Source organism: Anopheles moucheti, chromosome 2 (genome assembly GCF_943734755.1).
Source record: "Anopheles moucheti chromosome 2, idAnoMoucSN_F20_07, whole genome shotgun sequence".
NCBI lineage: Eukaryota > Metazoa > Arthropoda > Insecta > Diptera > Culicidae > Anopheles > Anopheles moucheti.
The window spans coordinates 67,359,474-67,365,473 of NC_069140.1; the positions used below are offsets into that span (position 1 = coordinate 67,359,474).

Below are 6,000 nucleotides of genomic sequence, written 5' to 3' on the forward strand. Positions count from 1 at the left end.
AAGTCAAGTGGCCAAACACAGAAGATCAACACCGTTCGACAAGTCACGGGTGTATCCTTTGCTCGATATACAATGATTGTGTAGTGTTAAGAGGAAATAATTTGTTCAGACGTGCACGGAAAATAATTTGTCCGCCCATAAGGCTTAACAAAAGGAATCTTATAGCCTAATCTTAAATCTAATAACACGTCAGAGGAGGAGGCGGAAACAAACTAAACATAGAGGATTATAAGGAGCCATTAATTAGTCGGGCTCGAAAAGCAGATATCGAGATGTTATAATCGAAATGATAAAAAAGATGATTTCAAAAGATGATTTTGAATGATTTCATAGCTCGCAGAAAAGGATCATTTTGGCCGTATAGGGTAAGGCCCGCCGGAATGAATATATATACTAAGGATGGGGCATCAATATTGTTGAGGAGAATCTTAGCGATGAAAAAAGCTTGCGTATGTAAGAGGGGTGATTTTAGATCTACAACTCCCAGCATACTGCAACGAATGGAGTAGGGAGGCGTCGGATATGTACGGATATGTACGGGGCATATTGCTCGAGTCATATACCATCCGTGCCTTCTGAGACAGACTGCAGCTAGTCGATAGTACCGTCCGTGGTCAGAAACCATGCGCTTCCCCGTTCGTCTGCAAAGTGAACCGTGGACGGATGATCACTTTGGAAATAATTTTTTTCTGCTGGGAGGGATAGGTTATGGTTTGCTCCGGTGACTTTGGCATGCAGAAGTATTAAACGCATAAGCAGTATGAATAAGTTCAACGTGCACATGCATGAAATTGTGATGCGTTTCGTTGTTAGATAGCGCCCAGTAACGGATGCCTTCGTCGATCGACATGGACCGAAATCCACCAATCCAGGCAATTCCACAACCGCATCGATAGGAACTGAAAAAGCGAAGCCCTTATTTTACACGACACATTACCACCCAACAGTTGAACTTGCTCCCGACTAGGGCGCACCTGCTGGTCAGCTTCTTCGGCCGCGTCCACCTTTAGGAATTAAGCCACCTGTTTGTAAAAAACACCGGTACGGCGTTCGCGGTTCAAATCACTCATGTTGATGAAATAAAAATGTTTGAACACTTGCGATGTAATCACTGAAGTTGGTTACTTGTGTAGTGTCTTGTTTTTTCGGATGATGCAAAATACAGATCCTTCAATTTAAAGCAACCGATCCTTTTGTGATATACATGGCGGTACCGTTCGTTGCCATAATGACCTCGTTGTAATAATGGCACCGTTTAGTGTTACAAGCATAAATGTTTGGAATAGTAAAAATTATACATTAAACCTTGTTTCTACATATCGTGCCATATAACTTATGGCTGGATTTTCATCACAACATTAGCGCGCTTGCAATAACATCCAGTTCCTCATATCAAAAACCGGTGCAAAAATGTACTCTTTCACACGGCAAATTTGACGAAGAAAATGCACATGTGTGTGCGCAATATGCAATAATGAGCACGAGCAGGACCGCATGACGCCGAAGAAGCGAACAGCATGAGAATCTCCCTCAGGTTTGAAACAGTCATCGAGCGAGCTTTCGATTCGGCGGGAGCGCAAGCAGGAGAGCAACAGCGGTTAGAAAGAGCACTCTTTAATTTTGGCCGTTGAAAGTCTAATTGTTCTCTTTGGGTGATATACGACGTCGTAAATAGGTCGTATTAGGGTCGGATATCGAAATTTGGCTATATGGGTAATATACCTTAGTGATAAGAAAACATGAGTAATGATTATTTATTTTGGTTGGCGTACTCGAGATGACGATTTGCGTATCCCTTTAGCTTTAGCACGTTCTTCGGCATGTTTAAGTCTCTTCATTAGAAAAGTTTTTAACATTTCATCCGACACTTTTATTACGTTAGTGCTTCCAACATGTTTAAACAGTTTTAGAATGTTTTTGTATGAATTCATTGCTATTTTGATACCAGTATTGGAAATGCCTGTCCATGAACATTTAACCAAAAAATGTTTATCAAAAATGCCATCAAGAAGCGCAAACAACCTGTTTTGAACATTTTTATCAACTATTTCTATTTTTTTAGCTTTAGATATTTGTTGGAAATATTCTTCATTGCTCAAACTACTTTCGAATTCACTGAGCTCCTCGAAGTTAGATATTAATGGTTTGTCGACTAAAGCAGCTTCTGCGTTTCCCACATCGGTGTAGTTAAGTAGGGTATTTAATTGTGCTTCTATTATTCCCACACGATGAGTATTTTTTTTTTATTTTTCAGAATCTCGGTATATACCCGGTCTTGAGCTTTAATGAAACTTTCAAATTGTTTAGTATGAGCTGTCAGCAATTCCTGTAGTGCATCATAATGAGAATTTGATTCTGTTAGGTTGTGTTGAGAGACGCTTTCCGATGCTTCTGATGTAGATGGTGCTAGTTCTGGTGGTGGTGTTATTGGTAGCAAATTTGTTGCTGGTGTCGTTGGACATGACAAAACTGTTACCGGTGATGCTGATGAAGGCAATATAATGGCTGGTGCTGCTATGTCACATACGTCGTTTTCGTCGTTCATCTTATGTTGATTGGCTAACATTGTAGCTAACATTTTCTCAGAAAAACGTTCTTCGTAATCTATTATTTTTGGCTTTTCCTTTACAGTTAACGGCGCTGTATCTGTTGCGGTGGTATCTGTAGATGATTCGCCAGACATGTCGGCGGCGAGAATGTTTGCATCATCATACATGAGGCCTTCATATTTTACTAGGCATTGCTGCTTAGACCAACCAGCTTGAGGAACGGAGTTTTCTTCCATTAATTTGATTAATTTTTCCTTTACAGTTGGGCTAAAACAGATACATTTTACCGCTGCTTGTTCCTTGAACCCAGGAATCTGGAACAACAGATAGTTCTCCATGGCCCCTTGCTCCACGGGTTTGTACCACCGAAAAGGGCATGCTTGTTCTGCGGAACCAAATCATTCTTAAGCGTGTTTTGGATGTATACTACATGTTTGGTATGTATGTTCGTTTACTACTTACCTTTTTACTTTAGAAATACACACTAATGCAATATTTTTTCACTTAATTTCCTTTTTTGAGGTGCAGCTCTTTGATTTATTCTTCGCTGTATGGTTATTCCGGCACCAAAGGATGGACAAAGCAACAATTTCTGCGAATCTTTGCACTTGTATGTTCAACCAAAATATTATCTCCGAACCAATCCATGCAACAGAAAGAGAATGCAAATCCTGCTGCCTCTTTCTCTCACTCGAGCAGAACGAAGAATAAAATTAAAACGAACAGTATTTAACGAGTCTGAAATGTTTCATTTATTTATGAGAAATATTTCACAAGAACCTAAATATCGTTTCAGAAATATTTCAGACGTTACTGAAACGGTTTCAAAGCGTAACGCATTTAATTTTCACGTAACGCCCCCACGGGCAAAAACTTCGTTAAGCATGGTTGCTTTGAGGCTGCTTAGTGTTGTTAAGCAGCCTTAAAGCAACCATCCTACCACACACGCATTTTGCGTATGTGTTAGTGCGATGCTTGTGTCATGCGCATGTGTGTGTGTATGTTTTATGCATAGCACAGTGGGATTTCTCAATGCATCAAAAAGGACACGAAATAAAATTTAATTTTATAATTTATTGAAGTCATTCATGTTATAATGCACTTACTCCCGTATATGTCTTTTTAATTGTCACGTGTACGAATGCATTTTGATACTCCTGGAGCAATATATATAAAAAAAACATAACTGTTACTTCACGATAATGCATTGAGCAGTAATGATGCAAATAAATTAAAAATAAATTTGGTTTAAAAAATGACCATGTAGTGTATGATTCCGGATCACTATTCTGTCTGTCTATTCTTTGTCAAATGTGTTGTCAAACATCTGAATTCAAAGAACGGAAAAGATTACTGAAAATATAGTGATCAGAATACTTTGCTTATGGGATTTCTGTGGTCCCTGTACAGGATTTATCTGTAATAAAAGAGAAAAGAAAAATTAACAAGTATGGAAACTGAAAAAATGAAAACAATTAAAAACGCCGTGATTCTAAATGAGAAATCATTGCCAGGCTACCGAAATGTTGGCATCCAGGTGCAAAGGTGAGCAGTCGCATGTATTTCCTTTTGAAATGTTTTGAAATGATTAAATCATTTATGATTTAACTCAAATTTCATGAACTGGATCTACATAGCCACAACAGCCACGATAACATACTTCGAAGCATGGTGGAGCAGAACATAAAATCGTCCTTTTCATCGCAAAAATGTCTATCAGTGCTACACACAAAAGTAGACATTTTATTAGGAAATCAAACACCCGAATCACTGTACGTGCATGACATCATAAAGAATGAAGAGATGCTAACAGCGTTTAATGATCGACTTAAGGACCAGATGTTCTTTCGCTTGGTTTTAACTTGGTTAAAGAGTAAAGTAGAACCAGACGAAGGAAAATCTAAGCAGCGCATGCATGATGCATTATACTTACTGTTGGAGTCATCCTTCATAGCGGAGTGCTCCTGGACAGGATATGCTGGAAAGTTGGAAGGAAAGAAAGTAAAGTTTTCCAAATACCTGCAGGTGCTAGAAGTGTTTCAAATAATAAGTACATGCACTGAGGAGGGAGAAGTTAAAGATTTCTTTAAAAATAAGTTTAAAAATGCTAAAAGTAGATTGTTACGATTTAAAAGTATTAGAAAAAGTAGTTGTAGGAAACCGTATCATGTAAAAAAAAGTCACAACTAATAACCATAGTGATGATACGGCCAAGCTGTAACAAAGTTAAATTATAGAACAGAATGGTTAAAGTTCAAAAGTTTATTTACGTTGTGTTTAAAAATGGTTGTTAAGTAATAATTTCCTCCAATAAAAAATATGTTAAACAAATAATACTAATGTTTCTTGTGAAAGGAACTTTCTCGCCTTCGTCTAGCCAATTATTTTATGCGTATGATTGTGAAACACCTGAATCTTTTACACCATCAAGATAAATTATACTTATAACATGTGGGCATTCTAGATTCAGAAATCAATCATAGGCAAGATGAAATTATACTTATCTTTTTTATAGTTATAGTTATATCGAGAGTCGAACGTAGGTGGGAACAGATCTGTTTTAAAATAAACAGGCAATTACTTAATACATTAAAAATACAACATTAACATTAAAACAAGGAACCGAAACGGACGTAAGGCAAAAGTGATTATTTGTTGAAGACCCGGGAACAGAAGTGATTTGTTGAAGCGAGGAATGTGGCATACCATATACTAATAACACAAATTGTTGCGGATGTTTGCGTCCCGTTCTAAGTAAAGTAATAATGTTCGATATTCTTTGAAGTATATCACAAAATTAGTGTGTATTTCAGTACGGTTCGCGGTGAAAGAGGCCGAAGGCGCATCCTTCGGCCTTATTTATGCTCTTTTCCCAGGGCGCCATCGTAACCGCTGCTATAATGATGGTGGGCACTGTTCCACCATCATCCTAACTCCGAAACCTTACAACAGCAATGCTGTTGTAAGGGCTACTCTAGTGTAAACAACGCGCGTTGTGATAACAGTCACAACACAAATATTTATATTTAAATGATGATGATGTCCCGCCCCATTCCCATGCATAGTTCTGAAACAAAAACGGATTTTAACAAAATTTAATACGACAGGACATTCAATAAACATGAATGTACCATGGAGAACGCGCGCGATTTTCAGAACTAATCACGACACTTTTGTTTTGATTAGTTTAAATTAAGGATAAATTATCATCATCATCATTTTCTCAGACTAATTTAAACACCTACTTTTACCATCTTACTAAACCACTAGCATTCAAAAATGAAATATTTATCCTTTACAAAATACAGCAATAACAGCTACTACGTACATGCTATAGAAAATGAGACTTACGATAAAATCAATATTGTAAGCACATTGCAAAATCTACTAGGACTGGAAAGTATGAAGTAAAGGAATGTAAGCACATGCAACAGATGGATCGCGATTAAGA

The 6,000-nt window shown here is 37.6% G+C and overlaps 1 pseudogene; it reads right to left on the reverse strand.

Annotated features, from left to right (window-relative positions):
• Positions 1-1,754: 1,754 nt before the first annotated feature.
• On the reverse strand, positions 1,755-2,566 carry LOC128298299 (uncharacterized; annotated as a pseudogene).
• Between the last annotated feature and the right edge of the window lie 3,434 nt (positions 2,567-6,000).